The sequence below is a fragment of the Giraffa tippelskirchi genome, chromosome 11 (assembly GCF_054371585.1).
Source record: "Giraffa tippelskirchi isolate mGirTip1 chromosome 11, T2T-mGirTip1v1.2.pri, whole genome shotgun sequence".
Lineage (NCBI taxonomy): Eukaryota > Metazoa > Chordata > Mammalia > Artiodactyla > Giraffidae > Giraffa > Giraffa tippelskirchi.
Window position 1 is genome coordinate 117,988,657 of NC_137285.1, and position 20,023 is coordinate 118,008,679.

Genomic DNA, 20,023 nt, shown 5'->3' on the forward strand with positions numbered 1-20,023 from the left:
GGCTTCTGGAAACTGTGGTGGGGCTCCTAGGGAAGCCCATACCTCACAGTAGGAATGGAAAAAGCTTTGTATCCTCCGGAGCATGACAAAGAGAACCAGAGCTGGGAGGCATTGGAGCCCCAGAGCCCATCTGCTTACAAGCTTTGTTTTCAGATGTTGGGGACCTGCTCTGGTTCACCCTCCTTCCCCAAGATGTGGGGAAAAATGAAGCCTCTGCATGGAAGGCAGGTGGTAAAGCCACCAGCAAAAGCTTATACTAAGTGGTTCAGACATTCCCCATCCTAGGCCCGCCTTGGGTTTCTTTGAGGCGATCAGTAGCTTCGGATTGCTCTATGACTCTTGGTCACATTTAGCAGAGCCACTGCTTACTGCAAGCCATTTGGGGCCAGCCCAGGCTTGTTCTGTCCAGGCGTCTTCCCACCACGGTGCTTTTCTCTCCTTTTGGGCTCTCAGATGCGAGGACCATCAGGCTCTCTGAGCTGCTGAAGTCCTTCTTCCGAGAGCCTCGTTCCTCCCCTCTGGACCCAGGAAATGGTGGGAAGCTCTTGGTTTCCTCCTCTGCTGGGCACTTCTGGGAAGGTGTCTGCATTCCTTTCTGCCCAACTCTCTGCCTCTGGGGCTCTGTGGGGTGCGGTTGCGTCATGCCTCTGTAATGCAGAATGCTAGGGCAGTTCCATGGATACCAGCCCTTGGAGAGAATCAGGAGCTTGAATGTGGAGTTGCCCTTTCTTGCAATCCTGGGACCAAGAGTTAGTTAGCTTTCCATGGGATGTGGTGTGGTATTGATTCTCCTTAAAACCTTCTCTAACTTGCTTCCCTGTCTCCTTGCCACACTGGAAGGAAGCTGGTGAGGAGGGAGGTCAGGGCTCAGTTTCCTGTGATCTCTCTTTGGCTCTGGGGATGGATGCAGCCATTTGTGAAGAAGGAACTTAGAGACAGAGGAGATCACCTGTCCTCTGGGTGTCTTTCTAGTCTGGCTGTGTTGACACTCTGGGTAGTGACAACACATGGTAGCCTCCCCTGGCAGGGATGGCCAGTCAGAGTTCCCACGTCCGGTTTGCTGGCTCCCTGAGGATGTTTGCAGTCCTCAGTGGCATGGCCTGTAGAGGTGTCTATGCCCTGCTGGGTTTCAGAGCCTTCCCGTGACTGTCCTGCCTCTCTGGGGCTTGAGAACAGACGGGGCTTAATTCAAAGCAGACCTCCCTCAAGGGCCCAAATCTGAAACGTATATTACAAAAATCACTGCTAGTTTTGGCTCTTCTTCCTTCTGCATTTCTCTTTTGCCTTTACATTCCCACTGTCAGGGATTGTAAGCAGCTGCTGCTATCATATGGGCTAATCAAGATGGATCAGGGTTAAGAATGGAGCTAAATATAACTAAATATTACAGAGCATACTGCTCTGATGTGCTCAGACTTGTCCTCAGGGAAAGAGGTTGTTTGAACCTGTGATAGAGAGAGCCTTTCCACCCCAAGCAGAATAGGTGAAAGTTGGGAGGAAAAGGTGAGAAAGTACTTTTGAAGTTGGGAGAGTATTGGTTCCACCTCTTCCCTTCTCCCCTTTCCCCGCCATTTCCTGTGGATGGTCAAAAGCAAAAGATCTTGCTTTTCGGCCATCAGTCAGTCAATAGTACTAGCTAAAATTTTCAGTTTAACCAACCATGCGATTCAAATATTATATAAAGCTTTTTTTCCCCTCAGTGAGGGAATTTAATAATGGGAGACACTAATTTTGTTAAGCAAATAGAAAATTTGGAGATCTTAACTGTGTTTGGTTACTAACTGTGAATGTGTTTAGAGTTCAGAAATAAGAACATTGTGTCTTAAAACTAGAGGAAAACTTTCATGGAAGAGGCAGGATCTTTTCTGATGTTTGAAAGTTGGATGGACTTCATATAAGCCCAGGAGAGGTGGGGAGTGTTCTGGTTGTGAGAACAGTAAGAACATAGAGAGAGTGTGAGTTTCCAGGGTCCCTGTAATGATTGGCCTCAGGAGTGGTGGGTCTGGATTCTGCAGGTTCTGTCTTGGTGCTCAGGAGATGAGAAATGAAGCAGTGAAAGTGGGATTTTGTGAAAAGAGCTCTTATAGAAGAGATTAGGCTAAGTTTGGAAAGGACAGAGATTGGCAGTAAGGAAACCCACCAAAGAGATAATGGGTCGTCTGTGACTGGAATAGAAAGGAAGGGGGTGAATCCTAGAGAATATGCAAAAGGAGAATAAGTAGGACCTGGGCATAGAATACTAAGAGTGAAGTTGAGGGGTAAGACAGAGGATGCCAACATTTCTGCCCTGTGAGAGCTGACCATTACGATGTCTTGTGTTTATGAAGTGCTTTTCAAAACACTTTTTCTTTTTTTTCCATTAGTAAGTATCTCGGAGTTGACAGGGCTCTTAGAGTTCATCTAAAAACTGGTTTAATTTTCCAGATGGGGAGATTAGGATCAAGAAAGGAGTGGGTACTATTCCTAGCTCACACAACTATTTAATGTTGAGCAGGACCTCCCGTCTTGGCCTTCTATCTCGTAGGGGAATTTTGAGACAAGAGAAACCTGGAGGAAGGAGTGTGGAGTCAGAGAAAAGTCCTGTCTTGCTGGGTGACTTTAGGTGATTACCAGTTTCTCTGAGCAAAATGAGGCTTAATTCAAGAAGATTCAGACTAGATCAGTGGTTCTACTACTAGAATTCTGTTTGACAATCACTAGGTAAGGAAGACGGATTCCTTTGGTCCTCCTAGTCTGAGATTCTTAAGAGTATACAGAAGTAATATATTTGAAAAGTATTGAATTGGGTTTCCTCAGAGGCAATGGCTGGTTTCCAGTGTGGTGCCTCTCTGAGGGAATTTCTAGAGTAATTTGAGTCCACTTGACTTTCACCTTATGTGCTGACCCCAGAACCTGACCGCCGAGGAGCACACACTCTGCTGTTAGTAGGCTGTGGCCAGTATGTGAGCTCAGTATTGGCAGAGTCATTACACCTAAGGCTGTTTGTGTCTTCCATGTCCTCTCCTCACCTCCTCTTAAAATACACACACACACACACACACACACACGCACGCACGCACGCACGCACGCACGGACTTCTTCCATCCCCCCTTTTCTTTCTCCTACCTTTCATTTTTTATTGTCTCCTTCACTGTTTTTCTTGTCTCCTTCACCTTCCTCCATCTCTGTTCTCTCCACTCTTGTCTGCCTTGTTGTCTAAATAGCTCCCTGTGTTGGAGCAGCTTCCTCTCTCAGTTAAACTGAGACATGACTACAGCAAAGCACCTTGGGATCTTCATTTTGTCTGCATTCCCTGGTGTGGCGGCTGGTGCTCAGGGATCGAGCCACAATCTGGGAGTCACTCTGAAGTCACTCTCCTTCACTTCCACAGTCAGTCACCCCTCAAGTTTTACTTTCTATTCAAAGAGCTCTTGCTCTCCCTTCCTATGTTCATTCTCACTGCCCCACACAGCAGGAGACAGAGCACAAAGAGAGAGAGAGAGATCATGGGTGAAAAAAGAAAAACAGAATTGAGGGTCACCTTCATTGTCCTCAAAAAGAGTTTGTAAACCCTTAAAGCCCAATGTAGAGTCTCCATCTCACAGCCCTCACAGCTGTCTCTGGGTCTCTGACCCTCAGTGATTGGCTGGTGGCTCTGTTTCTGCTGGCTTGTTTGGAGAAATCCCAAGTCTGAAGAGGAACACTAACCTAATAAGCAGTGGTTACTCTCTTGGAAGGGGCTTCCCTGATAACTCAGTTGGTAAAGAATCCGCCTGCAACGCTGGAGACCCCGGTTTGATTCCCGGCTTGGGAAGATCCGCTGGGGAAGGGATAGGCTACCCACTCCAGTATTCTTGGGCTTCCCTGGTGGCTCAGCTGGTAAAGAATCCACCTGCAATTCGGGAGACCTGGGTTTGATCCCTGGTTTGAGGAGAATTCCAGGGACTGTAAAGTCCATGGGGTCACAAAGAGTCAGACACGACTGAGCGACTTTCACTTCGCTTTCGCTCTCTTGGAAGCACATGGACGCAGCCATGCCTCATTTTCTTGGTGGATCTCCCCTAAGTAGACTTCTCCTCCTCACTCCTGTGGGCCTCTTCTTGGAGGAGGTGTGTCCACACGTTACTGACTGCAGATGTTATCTGCATCGATGAGAAGTGGCACAGTCTGTCATCACCTTGAGGACGCTCACGTGGTTGACTTCCTTTGCTTGCTCGGATTTGAGGAGAGCCAGCATCTCCCAGTTATAGCTTCGGGAGTCCCACAGCTTGTGAGAAAGTCTCCTGCTGGCATCTGCTATGCTGGGAACAGTAATCCCTGACCTTTTGTGTTTTTGTTCTGTTTTGTTTTTGTGTTTTAGTCTGCCATCCTCTTCCTAACAATGCTGTCATTAGCAGTGTTAGCTAACCCTTTATACAAGGGGTATAGGCAATCAAATTCACCCACGTAAGGAAAATAGGCTTTCTGAATTTTTTTCTTTCCTTCACAGGCTGAGCGATACTCAGATGTGTTCTTTGACATCCCGGCGAGTAATACTCAGGAATTCCCCAAAGATTTGCTATTCTCAGACTTCCAAACAAGCTTCCTCCTGTTTCTGTCCTTCAGGATCTTAAACTGCAGTCTCTTCTCCCTCCACATTGCTCTGTTTTTCCTCTCATCATCTCACCCGTCTTCCCTTCCTTGAAACCTTGGTCTGATTTTTTTCCCTATTGCGTAGGTTTCTCTATGTTGATCTCTAAGTCAGTGAACATTTATAAGCACCTATTTTTATACAAAAGGCAAGCTAGCTCTATCTGTTTTACATAAAAAAATGGGATATACCTAGTGCACGTATCATTAAGGAAAGAGCTAATCATTGCATAAATTAGAAACTTCTAGGTTCCTATCCTTGGGGCAGAAGAGAAGGAAGGGTCCTTCTACTATAGGACATTGAAGTTTATTTAGTATGACACTCATCCATGGACCAGGGCCACCATCCATATTTCTAGGATAAGAACTGAATTTTGAGGGGCCTCTGCCCTTCTCGCCTCCTCATTCTTCTTCAGTCCTTAGAAGCGTCGTAGTTTCTCATTATGGGAGATAACGCTGGTATGTATATATCCCAGCAGTGCTTGATGGAGCTGAGTTGCTGCAGTTCTACTGTCTAATGTTTCAGTTACAACAGAGCTGAGTCCTTGCTCACAACAGCTTAGTATGGCAGGTTAAAGATTCACAAAAATTCACACTGATGGTTAAAAATATCCCTTTGTAATTTTGATCATGGTGAACCTTGGTTTGGGGAAATGACGGGTAACAATTGGATTCCTGAGTTTCTCCGCGTCCTCACTAGAGCCTGGGTCGTCAGAGACCCAGATGAGAGGCTCTGATGTGAGTCGCGGAAGGGCCAAAGGGCAGATGAGAGAGGCCTCAGCTATCTTTTCTTTCTGTGAGTTTTTAAAATCTCATCTCGCTGCTAGTTCCCAGAGATGACTCCATGAGGATAAGTCATGGCATAGTTTTGTATCTTCCTGTAGGAGGACTTAACAGCTTCATGAACCAGACATGTTTTCTTATTTTTCAATTTAAGAGGCTCCACAGACTTGATTTTCTTTGTTCCCTTCACCGTAATTGCCTGTGATATTGTTAGGACTCAATTTACCCCGAGTCTGCAAATATAGGGCTTCCCAGGTGGCTCAGAGGTAAAGAATCTGCCTGCCAATGTAGGAGCCGCAGAATCCCGGAGTCGGGAAGATCCCCTGGGGAAGGGAATGGCAACCCACTCCAGTATTCTTGCCTGTAACATCCCATGGACAGAGGAGCCTGGCGGGCTATAGTCCACGAGGCGGCGAAGAGTCAGACACAACTGAGCAACTGACCGCGAAAGCACGCACTGCAAATATAGTCTGTGTCCCCTGGATACACTACTTTTCTAACCAGAATGAAGCAAGCTGAGACATGGACCTCGTTTCACCTGGGGCTCCGTATTCCAGTCAGTAAACTCAAAATCACATTGACTCATTAGTTGACTCATACTGAACCATTCCTTAAGGGTCTTTCACTTATACCATTTTCATCCTGTTGTCATGCAGTTGTTGTTTTTTTTTTAATAAATTTGTGTAAACTTATATCTTTTGTCCTTTTAAAATTTCATCTTGTCATACTGAACCTCTAGTTCTAAGTTTGGGGAGGCCTTTTTTAAAAATAATTACCTCTAATATATTAATTTCTCTACCAATTAATTTGTTATATGCATTTTTTATTATTGTGCCTCGTCTGTGTCATTGATAAAAAAGAGTGACCAAGAGAGCATCTAGAACAGATGGGAATGTCCAGACTTCTAGGAGTTCCAGAACACTCCTTCTTCATTGATACTGATCCATCTTGCACATCCATTTGGACCCAGCTCTCCTGAGTTACCAGATTAAGCTGCTGCCAGTGCCCATCTGTTTTATCCATCACATCAAGACGGATTTTTCTGAAGTTCAAATAAATTGTGTCCCAGCATTCTTCCATGTGTGTGTGCATCTATATGTGTTTATTTATGTGATACATTATATATACCATATACAAATATTTATCATGTAAGTATGTGTGCATATTATTTTTTAAACTCCCAGACTATTTTGTATAGAGCACTTGCTTTCTATTGCTGAGGGTTTTACATATATTATCTCTTATTCTCTATTATAAAGTGAAGTGAAAGTGGCTCAGTCCTGTCCGACTCTTTGTGGCCCCGTGAACTGTAGCTTACCAGGCTCCTCTGTCCATGGAATTCTGCAGGCCAGAATACTGGAGTAGGTAGCCATTCCTTTCTCCAGGGGATCTTCCCAACCCATGGATTGAACCCAGGTCTCCCGTACTGCAGGCATATTCTTTACTGTTTGAGCCACCAGGGAAGCCTAAGAATACTGGAGTGGGTAGCCAGCCTATCCCTTCTCTAGCGGATCTTCCTGACCCAGGATAGAACCTGGGTCTCCTGCATTGCAGGTGGATTCTTTACCATCTGAGCCTCCAGGCTCATGAGTCTATGTTAACTCCACTTAGATAAAAGTAATACTTTTTTTTAGCATGACCTTACTTAATCTCCAGTGATCAGTGCTTCCTTCTGTATGTCCTTGATACTTTTCATGTTTCATATACTGTGTTCTGGAGTTTTGCATCTGATATTGCCTATTTATTAAATACTTATTAAGCACTTGCTGTGTACAAAGAAAACACTGTATTATAGCCTGTTAGAAATTCAAAGATGAATAAGAAATGGCCCCTTTGCTCAGAAGAGCTTATATGTGATTAAAAACATGAAAGAATAAACAATGGCTTAGTAGGGGGGAAAAGGAAAGCAAAAGAACATACCAAGAAAGAGTCCTGAGTGTGAATGGAACACTGAAACCAGCCCACCTACAAAGTTCTAAATGGAAATCTTTAGAAGCCAGGTTCTAACATGTTACAACCTGTTTACAAAAATGGAAGGTATCCATTTGACTGACAGTTTTAAATCCTAGCCCAACACTTTGAGGAACGTCTTCTTGAATTTGAGGGTGAGGAGAGGCAGACCTGAAGAGAGGGTCCACTTTTGCAATCTTTTATTTAAAAAATACTATTAAAAATATAGAGTATATGATTTTTATGTGTACGGTTTAAATGTGAATATTCATGTATTTACCACCCAGCTTAATAAAGAAAACATTACCGTTAGCTTTTAAATCTCCTATGTGCCCTTTCCAGTAGTTGTATTAATTTTAGAAAATAAATTTTTGTGTTAAACTGTAGAATAGTAATAGTGTGGAGTATTTAGAACTTTGCTATTGGTGTTTAGTCACTAAGTCGTGTCTGACTCTTTTGGGACCCCATAGACTGTAGCCCACCAGGCTCCTTTGTCCATGGGATTTCCCAGGCAAGAATACTGGAGTGGGTTGCCATTTCCTTCTCCAGGGGATCTTCCCAACCCAGGGATCAAACCTGCATCTCATGCATTGGCAGGCTATTCTTTACTAGTGAGCCACAAGGGAAGCCCATATTTAGAACTTGGTAAGAAGGAAAAAATTGCTGACATGTGATTGTTGTTTTGGCATAATTTCCTTTTTTACTTGTATGTGTTTTTACATTTTAACGTAGTTATAGCTTTGTCATGCATTATTAGCATTATCTGATAAAGTCCTCACAGTCACTTTTTAAATAAGTAATACATGTATATATTGCAAATTCAAAAGGTACAAAGAGGTACACAGTGAAAAGCAAATCTTCCTCCTACCTTCTTTTCTCTTTTCTTTCCCTCGAGCTGCTCACTTTTTATAGTTTTGTGGATTATAGAAGCGACTTAGCAGCAACAGCAGTCTTTCTTTTAATGACTGCACAACTGTCCATCTAGTGCAATGTTTTTCAGACTTTAGGTTATAACTGGTGAAGTGCAAAATTAATTTAGTGGGGCTCCACAAGCCTTGCTTGTTTTTTTAATGAAATAGGATAGAAAACAACAGAGAGCCTCACACATAGTAAAGATAAATATTATTTGAAGAAATTTTTTGGTTCAGATTTGTACACGTACACATGTGTGCACACATTCTCATACATGCACATATTGTATTACTACTTAAAATGTAATTTTTTTTTTACTATGCTGCTGCTGCTAAGTCACGTCAGTCGTATCCCACTCTGTGCGACCCCATAGACGGCAGCCTACCAGGCTCCGCCATCCCTGGGATTCTCCAGGCAAGAATACTGGAGAGGGTTGCCATTTCCTTCTCCATTTGGGTCATGGTCAAAAATGAAGCATGGCCACCTGATGTGGAGAGCCAACTCACTGGAAAAGACCATGATGCTGGGAAAAATTGAGGGCAGGAGGAGATGCAGGCAGCAGAGAATGAGATGGTTAGATGGCATCATTGAATCAACAGACGTGAGTCTGAGCAAACTCCAGGAGATAGTGAAGAACAGGGAAGCCTGGTGTGCTGCAGTCCATGGGGTCACAGAGTTGACACAACTTAACCACTGAACAACAACAAATGGTCAAAAAACACTTGAAATTTACCAATCTAGTAATGGCTGACATGGAATTTGTTTCTCATTTTCATTATTATATATAATTTGGGAACATGCATTTTTTTTCTCATAGTTGGAAATTTTTTTTAAGACAGCTTGGCAGAAGTGAGGCCACTGAGTCAAAGGACATGAAGATTTTAATTGATCTAGCCAAGATGCTTTCCAAAAACTGTATTCCATTTACTATTTAATAAATGCCTTCTGTACTTGGTTCTGGACAAGATATTTTTATTTCAGTACAGATGTTTTTTTCTGTGCAGCACATATGTGATATATGTATATATTTTTTTAACAAAAATGAGATAACTACTTTTAATCTAAGTAATATAAACTGAATGCCTCCCAGTTTTACTAAATATTCTTCTGCAGCCCTGATTGTTATTCTCGGGCAGCCTTCCTTGGATTTAGGTGTAAAGAGTGACCACTCTTGCTTCTCAGACTTGAGTCATTCTTAACCATCTTTATGATTTGTACCACATATACTTTCATTTATTTATCTTTAAATTGACTTTTAAAAAACTTTTTATTATAAAATAATTTTAGATTTGCAGAAAAGCTGCAAAGATAATGCAAGATCCCTAACTTAACATAGCTCTGGTACAATTATCAACTAAGAAATTAACATTGGTATAATGTAAACTATAGACTTAATTTGGATTTCCCATTAAGGTCTTTCTTCTGTTCCACGGTGGAACCTAGGATATCACATTACATTTAGATGTTGTGTCTTAGTCTCCTGCGGTCTGTGGCAGTTCTTCAGTTTGTCCTTGTCTTTTATGACCGTGAGATTGGTGAGGAGTACTGGGCAGGTATTTTGTAGAATGTCCCTCCAGATGGTTTGTTTAGTGTTTTCTCAAAATCAGATGAAGCTGATGGATTTGGGGGAAGAACACCCAGAGGTGCAATGCCTTTCTTAGTGCTTCATGTCAAGGGTACCTGATGCTGATGTGTCTAATTACTAGTAGTGTTAACTTGGATCACTTGGTTAGATATGTCTGCCAGGTTTTCTCCATTGACAAGTTCTTTGTAATCAGTACATATTTCTGAGAGAGATACTTTGAAGTTGTCCAAGTATCCCATTTCTCTTTAAACTCTTACCCACTAATTTTAGCAAAACAAAACTAAAAGCAAACAAACATACATACTTTCTTAAGCACTGGCCTAGTCAATGAGATCAGTGAAAAGGGGATTAATAGATGGCTATCATTTTTTAAAAAATACACATGATGATAAATATAAAAGCATTAAAAAATTTAAAAAAATATTCTTATACCACTTACAATCATCTTATAGACACAGCACGAAAACCTTGGACCACGCTGAGGTGCTAAAGCACCAAGTGGTTTAGATTCTGCGGTGATATATTGTTGATCCCTTATTAGGATCATGTAGTTATAGCTATGTAGTTATAGCATTGTCATTGGTTGGTTTAGTTGGTTGGTTTCTTTAGTTCTTATATTAACAATTTATTAATTGTACTATGTATGGAACCTTAAACTAGGCTCAGGTTAAGACATAGGCTAGTAGGAGAAACAAGCTGAATAAACCTTGATGCACTAAAATACAAGGCAGTGAACACAGCAGGCACTGGAGTTGTAGACTGTGCTAAGTACAGTGGGTGGGAGTAGAGAATCCAGTCGAATCTGGGAAAATCAAGAGAGATAGCATGGAGGAGGTGATATTGTCTGGATTTCCCTCATTCCCACATTTCCCTCTGCTTTGCCCAGATCTTATTCTGAGGGATACTCCTTTCTGAGGCTCAAAGTATTTCCTTGGTTACATCGTGGAAAAGCCATTTGAGTCCACGTTCCTCTTATTCCTCTATCTCCTTTTTCCTCACATTGTACCCTGCCTCCCCCATCCTGACATTTCAGTCATGACAGATAAGATCTTGGTTGAGTTTGGACTTCTGAGCCAAGTAAACACGGGAAGCCCATTCTGGAAGGGTAAATGTTTCTTTCAGAGGGGATGAGGGATATTGCCTCCTTGGTCCAGTTGTTCTTGGCCCCAAGACTGTGTTTATGTGGCCCAGTGTTAAAGTGCTTGGACTTAACAAGGGGCAGTGGTCAGGGGCCTGTGGATTTGAGAGATTCCAGAAATTAGCCCATGTATAGGCTCTCTGAGAGACTAACAGATATTCCAAGAGACTGGATCAAAGCACTTGAGCCCTTTGTGTCCTGGGGATCTGAACTTTGAGCTTCACATTGAGGATTGTGAGCTGAGTGGAGATGGACGAGGGCTGGAAGGCTGGCGCGTGGAAGGACAGCGTGCTCAATCCAGCATGAAGAGGTCCAGTAGCCACTTCACCACAGGGTAGTGGGATCTAGGGTCACTATAGGTTGCACCCACACTTTCCTAGTTCAGAGCCTTGGGGTTAGAGGGGTGTGGGTAGGAAATGGGTCAGAGGCAGGTGGGATTAGGGCAGGAATAAGGACCTGGAAGAATTTCTTTACATAAAATGCAGAACTTGAGCAAAGAATGGATATTGCTCTGTTTCCCCAGGAAGGCTGTGAAGCAAAGTATGTGCAGCAGTGGCCAGCACACGAAACGTCCTGCCAGCTATGGTTCTTGAGCAGAGGAAGGCTGGGGTTGCCATCTGGATGGAGACATTTGCTTTGTCAATTCAAAGCCCTGGTAGAGCTCATGAGTAGACTGCTTGATTGGCAGTAAGCAGATTGCCTTCCAAGAGAACTTATATATTGCCAGTTCTTCTGCTTTGTAAAGGCTGCTTTGTCTCAGACTGATGGCTAGGAGTGAGTCCCTGGCAGAGCTGCAGTTTTCCTCAAAGCACTTCCCAGGCCCTTTCCTAATTTCCCCCTCCTATGTTTGGTGTCTTTCTTCTCTCTCCAGCTCTTCTTAGGGAGGAAGCCTGAATATCCCATCTTTCCCTCCAGGAAAAGTTGCCTTTTGTTGTTGGTGGTCTTCTTCTGTCTGATCCCAGGCAGATGACTCTGCTAAAAGGATTAGATGGAGACTTTGTAGCCCCTGAAACAAGAAATCTTTCTGCTGCTTTGGACTCATTCAGGAAGCAAGGGGACTGGGTGACTAGGATAGAACAACAGGTCTGGGTGACTGCCAAAGAACAATACAATAGAACATTGACACTAGAAGGGCCCACTGGAGAACTGCTGGTTCCAACAGCGCAACAGCCATCTCACTATATGCAGGAAAAGGCAGAGGTCCTATGGGGCACAAGGACTTGCTCATGATCTCACCACCTTGTAACGAGGACCTGATGACTCTTTCTCTGCTCCTGGATTTTTAGTTTTTCCCTTCTTAATCACATTGCCACTCAGAGTTAGAAAAGGATAATTGTGAAGTCCTAAAGAGCTCTTGTGTAAACCTGCCTACTCACACGGCAGCCTGAACCCAATGTCGGAGAATGGGTAGGACATATGGGTAGAACAGGGTGTCCTCTGTGGACATGCTGCTGGACCTGTCTGGTGGGCATTGGGAGCTAGGCTCCCTAGAGGCATCTGAAGTTATACTGCATCTCTTAGGCATTCTAGGATCCAACTAGTAATGTTGAGATTGTTGTTGTTTAGTTGCTAAGTCGTGTCTGACTCTTTTGTGACCCTGTGGATTATAGCCTGCCAGGCTTTTCTGTCCATGGGATTTTCTAGGCAAGAATAGTGGAGTGGGTTGCCATTCCCTTCTCCAGGGAATCTTCGCAACACAGTGATTGTACCCATGTCTCCTGCATTGGCAGGCAGATTCTTTACTGCTGAGCCACCAAGCAAGACCAATATTGAGATAACAGCAGCTTTCTTTTCTTGAATTCCAATGCTCCCAAAGTAAAGGATGACTTTAAAAGATTTGTTCTGCTCCTGTGTTTTCACATTTGGCATTTCAGTTTATAAAGGGACAAGAATAGAGTATCCTCTCTTATAGTGACCAAATCTAGAATCTAATGCTCATATACATATATATATATATATTTTTTCTCCTCTCAAATTCTTTCATCTTATCGAGGGGACAGCTGTTTCTTCTTTTTTTTTTTTCTAAGAGTCTTTTTAAATGATTTATTTAACACTTTAATTCATTGCCTACTCTGAATGAAATATGAAAGTGGGTAGATTTCGAGGGGCTCACGACTGTGGGGGAGACAGGAGTGCAAGTAACAGTGATAAAATTATATAAATACCATGAAAAGGCATCTTCAGACTGCTGTGGGCTTGCAGAGTAGGCAAACAGATCCCACCAGGAGATCAAGAACTGTTTCACAGAGGAGGTAGTAACTGAGTTGGGCCTTGAAGGTAATATGGTTTTGCTAGTTGGGCAATGAGAGGCACTCAGAAAAAAGATAACAGTGTGAGCAGTTGGGGGAGGAAGAGAAAAAAAATGCAGTTTTCGGAGCAGCAGGCAGTGTGCTGGGCTTGTGCCTATATTGGAGCGGTGGTGGTAGGGGAGTATGGCAGATGGAGCCAAAGGGATTTCAGATTTTGGTGGTGACGTCTGTCATGGGAGGGGTTTGGACTTAGTCACACCGCTGTTGCTGTTAGTTAGGTCTTAATTATTTTTCCCCCAGAGAGTAGTTTTCAGTTTCTTTTTAGTAATGGAAAAAGATTTTTTTTTTTCCCAAAATAGTATGTATACCCATCTCCAAATTATATAAAACATAGGATGGCTTTTTAAAGTAAATGTGTATTTTCAGTAAGCATAGTGACCTGCACAGTGGAATTGAGAGAAAGCATTTTTGTGCTTGAATGGAGCTGACCCGAGAGAACCTTGTCATCTGTGGGCGCTGGGCCATTCCCGAATCTGCACGGTTTGGCAGTGACTGTGGTGGTGGAGTGCCTGTGAGTGGGCTCTCTGGGAATGGGAAAGACTGTAAAACCCTGGAGTGCGTCCCCAGAAGAGTGACCTTACGAGGGAAGTTCTGGGAAACAAACCACAGGGAGACTTTACAGGAATTTTTGGTTGAGCCCACAGGCAAGGCACATGAGGAAGAGATGTAATTATAGTTTGTAAGTCTATGAAAAGATGCAACGAGTGACTTCTTCTAAGTTTCTTCTTCCTGTTGGACAGGAAGGAATGGGGTTTTATGCATTCATTCAGCAGATTTTTACTGCGTGCCAGCTATAAGCTGGGCCCTATACTAAATGCAGAGAATAAGGTGGTTAGCAAAACAGTCAAGGTTCCCGCTCCTAAGGAACTCAGGGGGAAGCACATAATGGCACAAGGGAACAATTACAGATTGTGGTGAGTGCCATGGAGAGTAAGTCCTCATTCAGACTGGAGGGTCGCAGACTTCTCTTGGGAGGTGAGAGGCGAGTTGAGCCGAGTAAGATTCAGCCAGGCGAAGACTGTGGTGTAGAGGAGCGTCCAAGGCAAAGGGGAGCAGCCTGGAGAAACTCCGACACTTTGGGGAACTAAAAGGAGGCTCATGGAACTGGCACCCAGAGGGGGAGGGCAGGAAACGTGCTGAGAGGAGGCTGGAGAAGAGTCATACAGGGCCTTATAGGGACATGGGAAGATTTTAGATTTTACCCTGAATGCAGTGGGGAGCCATTGAAGTGTGTTAAGCAGGAAATGACATGATCTAGTGTAAAAGGGTGATTCAGACACCTCCGTGGAGAATGGAGTTGTGAAGGCAAGAGTGAAAGCTGGGGCGATCAGGAGGTTTTTGTCTCAGTTAAGGGGAAAGATTGGGGTGGCAATGAGGTGCAGAAAAATGGACCGATAAAAGATATATCTAGGAAGTAGCATTGTTTGGAGTCGGTAAGTGGATTGGCTGCGGGCGAGAAAGAGGTAGGGATGCACAAAGGTATCTCCTTGCCAGTACAAGTCTGCATGGGGACTCCCAGCAGACCACACAGGTTACAGGTTCCTGTCTTTCCGGAAAGGTCAGGTAGGATTGATCTGAATCCAACCTTTCAGAGGCAGCAGGATTCAGCTGACCTCTTGCTCTGCCCAGTTCAAGGAGCTTACACACAATAGCAGCACTCAGCAGAGATTCCAGTTCTCCCACTAGTGGGGCACTTAAACTGTGTTGTGTCCCTATCTGGGCCCCCCTCCCCCCGACCCAGGACAAGGCCCTAAGGAGCCACTATAACCCCAGTGTGCCACTAGGGGGAGCATGGCCTGCATTCTGTGTCAGACCTGGTCTGGAGGGCTTTTTGAAGTTTGCATTACTTCAGAGAGAGACTGACTTGTATCAGCTTTAGTAATCCGCCCTGACTCTTCATGCTCCTTAGAGGAATGCCTGGTGTATGGTGTTTGTTGTTTAGTCGCTAAGTCGTGTCTGACTCTTTGCCACCTCATGGACTGTAGCCCGCCAGGCTCTTCTGTCCATGGGATTTCCCAGGCAAGAATACTGGAGTGGGTTGCCATTTCCTTCTCCAGGGGATCTTCCCGACCCAGAGATCAAACCCAAGTCTCCTGCATTGCAAGTGGATTCTTTACTGCTGAAGCCACCAGGGAAGCCCACTCAATAAACACGAGTTGGTATAATAACTGTGATTAGTGTCTTATTGTAGAAATGAATGGGTATTGCCTCTTGTTTCTCAGTATGGAGACTGGGCAGGTGGAATGTGCATTTTAGGAGTCAGGAGAGGAGCAGAGGACTACCTGTTGGGAATGTGACAAGGGACAATGTGAGTGATTTGATGGTGTTGCCCTTGCCCTTTCATCCTGTCCTTCACGGACGGGGGACACTAGGGCCTTTGAGGAATTCCTGAGTTGGTACGTGGGTCGGGGTGTTGGACTGGGTATTTCTAGTGGCTAGTTGAGTGTGCCCTCTTTGACACTGTGGTTGCTTCACTGAAGCAGCAGTGTCCCCCATTTAGTGTTGGTGCCACCCTGTTATTTCCTGTTGGATTTTGTGATGCTCCTCCTACCTTATCTCCTGCATATATTTACCTTTTAAACTAGAGTGAATTAAAATCTTGTTTTAAGAAATTTGCGATAATACTGAAGGTTAGTCAAAAACACAAAGATTCTGCAAGGGGTCTCTGCATGAAAGATTCCAGCAGGATCTCTCTAGCACTGTTTGAGGAAACAACATGAAAAATATGGGGCTTCCTTGGTGGTTCAGATGGTAAACAATCTGCCTGCAGTACAGGAGACCCAGGTTCGATCCCTGGGTTGGGAAGATCCCCTGGAGAAGGAAATGGCAACTCACTCTAGTATTCTTGCCTGGAGAATTCCATGGACAGAGGAGACTGGCGAGTTACAGCCCATGAGGTCGCAAAGAGTCGGACACGACTGAGCAGCTAACACATACTGAAAAATATCTTCCTTGAGTCTCTGTGTCCTTTTCTAGGGGGCATACCTTCTGCCCCAGGTTTTTGTTTGTGATGAAGAGCAGCTGGGATGAATGAAATTCTTAGCTCAGTGCCTGATTTAAGGAGAATGCTTTCACACACATCTTTTCATGCTTATCCCAGACCTGTCACTTGCCCAGGGGATGGGTTTTATGGGTAAAAGCTGGAAGGCTTGGTGACTTGCCCAAGGGCATATGGCTGTCACGGAGCCCAGCACTGCCTGGTCTTCTGACCCTGGCTTTGTCTGGTGCCCTTGGAATTGGACTTCCCTGGTGGCTCAGACGGTAAAGCGTCTGCCTGCGGTGCGGGAGGCCAGGGTTCGATCCCTAGGTCGGGAAGATCTCCTGGAGAAGGCAGTGGCACCCCACTCCAGTACTCTTGCCTGTAAGATCCCATGGATGGAGGAGCCTGGTAGGCTACAGTCCATGGGGTCGCAAAGAGTCAGACACGACTGAGCGACTTCACTCACTCCCTTGGAACTGCTCTACTTGGTACACAAAAGAGAGCTGAAAGGCCTGGGTATTATTTCTAGATCAGCTATCTTCTGGTTCTGTGACCTGGGACAAGTTATTTGACCTCTCTTTTAGATTTTTTAAAAAATCTGTTAAATTAGTATAATAACAGGAATCCTAACTCCGGGTCTATTGGGTTTGAGAGATGAGCCAAGATTTCTGAGAGTTTTTTGGAAAATTGTAAGGTAGTGTATAGCTCTAGGGCAGGACTGTTTTTCTCTAATCTGTGCACCAGTATGTTTCACATCTCGCAGAGGCTATCTCAGAGCCTTCAAGGCTGAAAGGATGATAATTGAGCCTATCTTATCATGACTCAGAAGGAGTCTTTATCTTCCCCAGGGAATCCAGCCTTGTATCTCATGACTGGCTGTCAAAAAAGTTGTTAGTTTGTAAGATTAGATGGCAGTGTACTTTAGAGGAAAGTACCAGGCTAAGGGGCAGCAGATTGGTCTCTACTGTTAGTACTTCGACTGCCAAACTAACTTTGTTACCGTGGACTAAACATTTGATCCCCTCTAGTCTCAGTTTTCCCATCTATAAAATGGTGATGATAACGGTGGCTCAGACGGCAAAGAATCTGCCCGCAATGCGGGAGACCCGGCTTCAATCTCTGGATAGGGAAAATGCCCTGGAAAATGGAATGGAACCCACTCTGGTATTCTTGCCTGGAGAATTCCATGGACAGAGGAGCCTGGTGGGCTACAGTCCACAGGATCGCAAAAGAGTTGGACATGACTGAGTGACTAACACAATATGACAATATGTTTCAAAAGGTTTTGAGGATCAAACAAGGTAGATCCTGTAAAAGAACATTACACAATAGAAATATGTACCAGGGAATTAAACTTTGAGGACTTGCTGTGTTCCAGGCACTGTGCTAGCTCTTGGTCAGGACTGATACCATTTCTGACTTTGACAGCAGCTCGCAGAAAGCCCGGGCTTTCGGCTGTATCTGTATCACATTTGATGCTTGGGCTGTGACTCTGGACTTGCCCTGGATGCTTACTGGTGCTGACTGAGTCTTTCCTCTCCATCGCAGGAAGATGAGAGACTGCTTTGGCACCTGCGCTAGTACCATGAGTCCCTGCACTGGTTAAAGTCATCGCCCCAACCTGGGCAGGCAGCAAGGTAAGCAGAGAGGCCCGTCCAGGCGAGCTCCTGAGATGTGAGTGCATTTCCGCCTCAACCCGCTGCCCGGAAAACCCCAAGTGCACAAACAAGTCAAGGCAGGGCATCTGGGTCCTCCCTACCCTCCCTCCAGGACCCAGAGGAAGGGCTGGCTTCCCCTCCAAGCGTTCCAGCTGACTCCCCCCCCCCCCCCCCCCCCGGCCGGGACTCTTCCAAGTTATAAAAAATGAGACACTGGAGGGGAACAAAACAAGTCCACTCACTGTCTTCTCCCTTCTCCCCTCTGAGCTGCTGAAGCGAGTTCCCAGGAGCAGCCCAGAGCCCTTGTCTGGCTGGAAGGGAGGTAGGAGGAGTGGAATGCGTGCGGAGCCCGAGCTGATCAAAAGACAGTGCTGTTCCTGAAAGCCTCCCAGAACTGAGGGAGAGAGGGAGAGACTGCGAGGGGTGGGGGTTAGGGGGCGGGGGGAGGGGAGAGGGAGGGAGAGAGAGGGAGAGAGGGAGGGAGGGAGGGAAAGATCGGAGCGAGCGCTGGTGAGAACAGGGTCTCCATGACGACTGGCCTGGCCGGCCAGCAGCGCTCCGCTCATTTGGCTGGAAGGAGCGCCACGAAAGGTCAGAGGAAGGAGCTGTGGGAAGCTCACAGCAGGTATCGGAGCCGGAGCGAGTGGATTTGGGGGCCCTGGGCTCCTTAACAGACTGTGGTGTGAGCCAGACTCTGCCAAGAATGGAGTGGGCAGGAAAGCACCGGGACTTTCAGGTAAGGTCAGCTCCCGGCTGGGCTGGGATTGTTTTTCCTCCTTTCCTGGCCGTAGTTTTGGGCTGTTTTCTGGGAGGCCGGCGAGTGTCTGTATGCATTGCTCTGCTCAGGGTTTGGGGCTCAGGAATGATGTCATGCTCCAACAGTTGGATTCTATTAGCTTACGGAGGAGGGAAGCAGCCAGTTTTCTTGACTTTGCAAATCTAGCTGATCTCACTCTTGCTGAACCTGAAGTGTTTAGACTTCACTGTAGGAATCATCATCTTACTTTTATTTAGCACAAAGGCTCAGGAAATTTTATGGGAAGAATCTTTTATGTAGAAAAAAAATGAATTATCGTCACTCCCGCAATGTGTTTGTAGTTGTTACATGGAAACTCCAGTGTCTTTTGAGTGGCTGGGTTTGTTCTAGTGAACACTGTTGTCCTTTGGTGCTGCTATGTCTGACCTAATGAAAAAAATAAAAGTTAATTAACTCAGCTGGGAGCTGCGGTGAGCTCCAGGTCTCTCTGGGGTAGTTATTAAGAGAGAGGGACTGTCCTAGGGATGTCTGAACCAGGGTCGGTCTCTCTTCTCTCTCTGTCCCCCAGGTAGCCTGGTAAGAAGCAAGCTGTCCTCCTTTATTATTAATAAAATCCATCACAGGTTTTCCTAAACAAATGTATGGGGTGGAGGCAGGGGGTGTCTGGGGGTGTGGGACCAGTCAAGAGGTTCCTTATCCCGATATCTCTGAGTGAGTTGCTAAGAGCTAGGTTACCTGAGGAGACATGAAGTACTGTGGTTGTGCTGAATGGATTCCCTGGTTAATGTTTGAATCACGTCTCAGGGCATGCGGTATCCATGCCACATACTCCTTCTACACTGTTTGTCCTGTGTTTTGGTAAAACTTATCCTGACCTAGAGGACTGGTGTGTGGTGAACTCAGTGTGGCCTCGGAGAGGAGATCATTCCAGAAAGGCACTTGTATAGGTGATGGGATCGCTAAGGTTGTCAGTGATCTCATCTGGAGGTTTCATGCAGTGGACACTCCCTGCAGTGGAGACCCCTCAGGAGACGTGCTTCTGGTTCAGCCATGTTATATCTTAAACTTACTCCTGGGCCTCAGGAGGCTCGGTGGCTGCTTTTGGTTTCCCTGTGGGATGAGGGAACAGCTGTGGTCCTAGCTCTTTGGTTTTTCTTCTTGAACTTTCTGAACAGAATGTCTTTTGTACTCTGGCACACAATGAGGGGGCCTTCTGATTAACTTCGGGTCAGCTTGCCAATGAAAGCACTGGCCGTGTCTCGAATCAGGCTCCCTGAATGTGTACATGCGTGCATCAGTGTTGTGGCCTGAGGCTCCACAAGGGTGAACTCAATGACCCTGGA

At 45.2% G+C, this 20,023-nt stretch overlaps 2 protein-coding genes and 1 long non-coding RNA gene across 16 annotated transcripts in view; 2 read left to right on the forward strand and 1 right to left on the reverse strand.

Annotated features, from left to right (window-relative positions):
• C11H11orf16 (chromosome 11 C11orf16 homolog) overlaps positions 1-6,470 on the forward strand; it is a 73,770-nt gene extending 67,300 nt beyond the window's left edge. For all 4 annotated transcript variants that reach the window (XR_014068659.1, XR_014068662.1, XR_014068663.1 and 1 more), the window contains one exon: positions 6,252-6,470. The gene's annotated coding sequence lies outside the window, so the exon portion shown is untranslated. The remainder of the gene's footprint in view (positions 1-6,251) is intronic.
• DENND2B (DENN domain containing 2B) overlaps positions 1-20,023 on the forward strand; it is a 197,720-nt gene that overhangs the window by 58,285 nt on the left and 119,412 nt on the right. For 5 of the 11 annotated variants that reach the window (XM_081540771.1, XM_081540766.1, XM_081540765.1 and 2 more), the window contains one exon: positions 17,814-17,902. The exons of 2 other annotated variants lie outside the window; for them this stretch is intronic. The gene's annotated coding sequence lies outside the window, so the exon portion shown is untranslated. Of the gene's footprint in view, positions 1-17,813; positions 17,903-18,254; positions 18,660-20,023 lie in introns of those variants that run through there. 4 more of the 11 variants (XM_081540772.1, XM_081540770.1, XM_081540762.1 and 1 more) reach the window with 3 other exon arrangements.
• Positions 8,019-18,302, reverse strand: LOC145526074 (uncharacterized). The gene is made up of 2 exons (XR_014068670.1): positions 18,166-18,302; positions 8,019-11,951 (listed from the first exon to the last, which is right to left on the reverse strand). It is a non-coding gene; the product is annotated as an uncharacterized LOC145526074 (long non-coding RNA).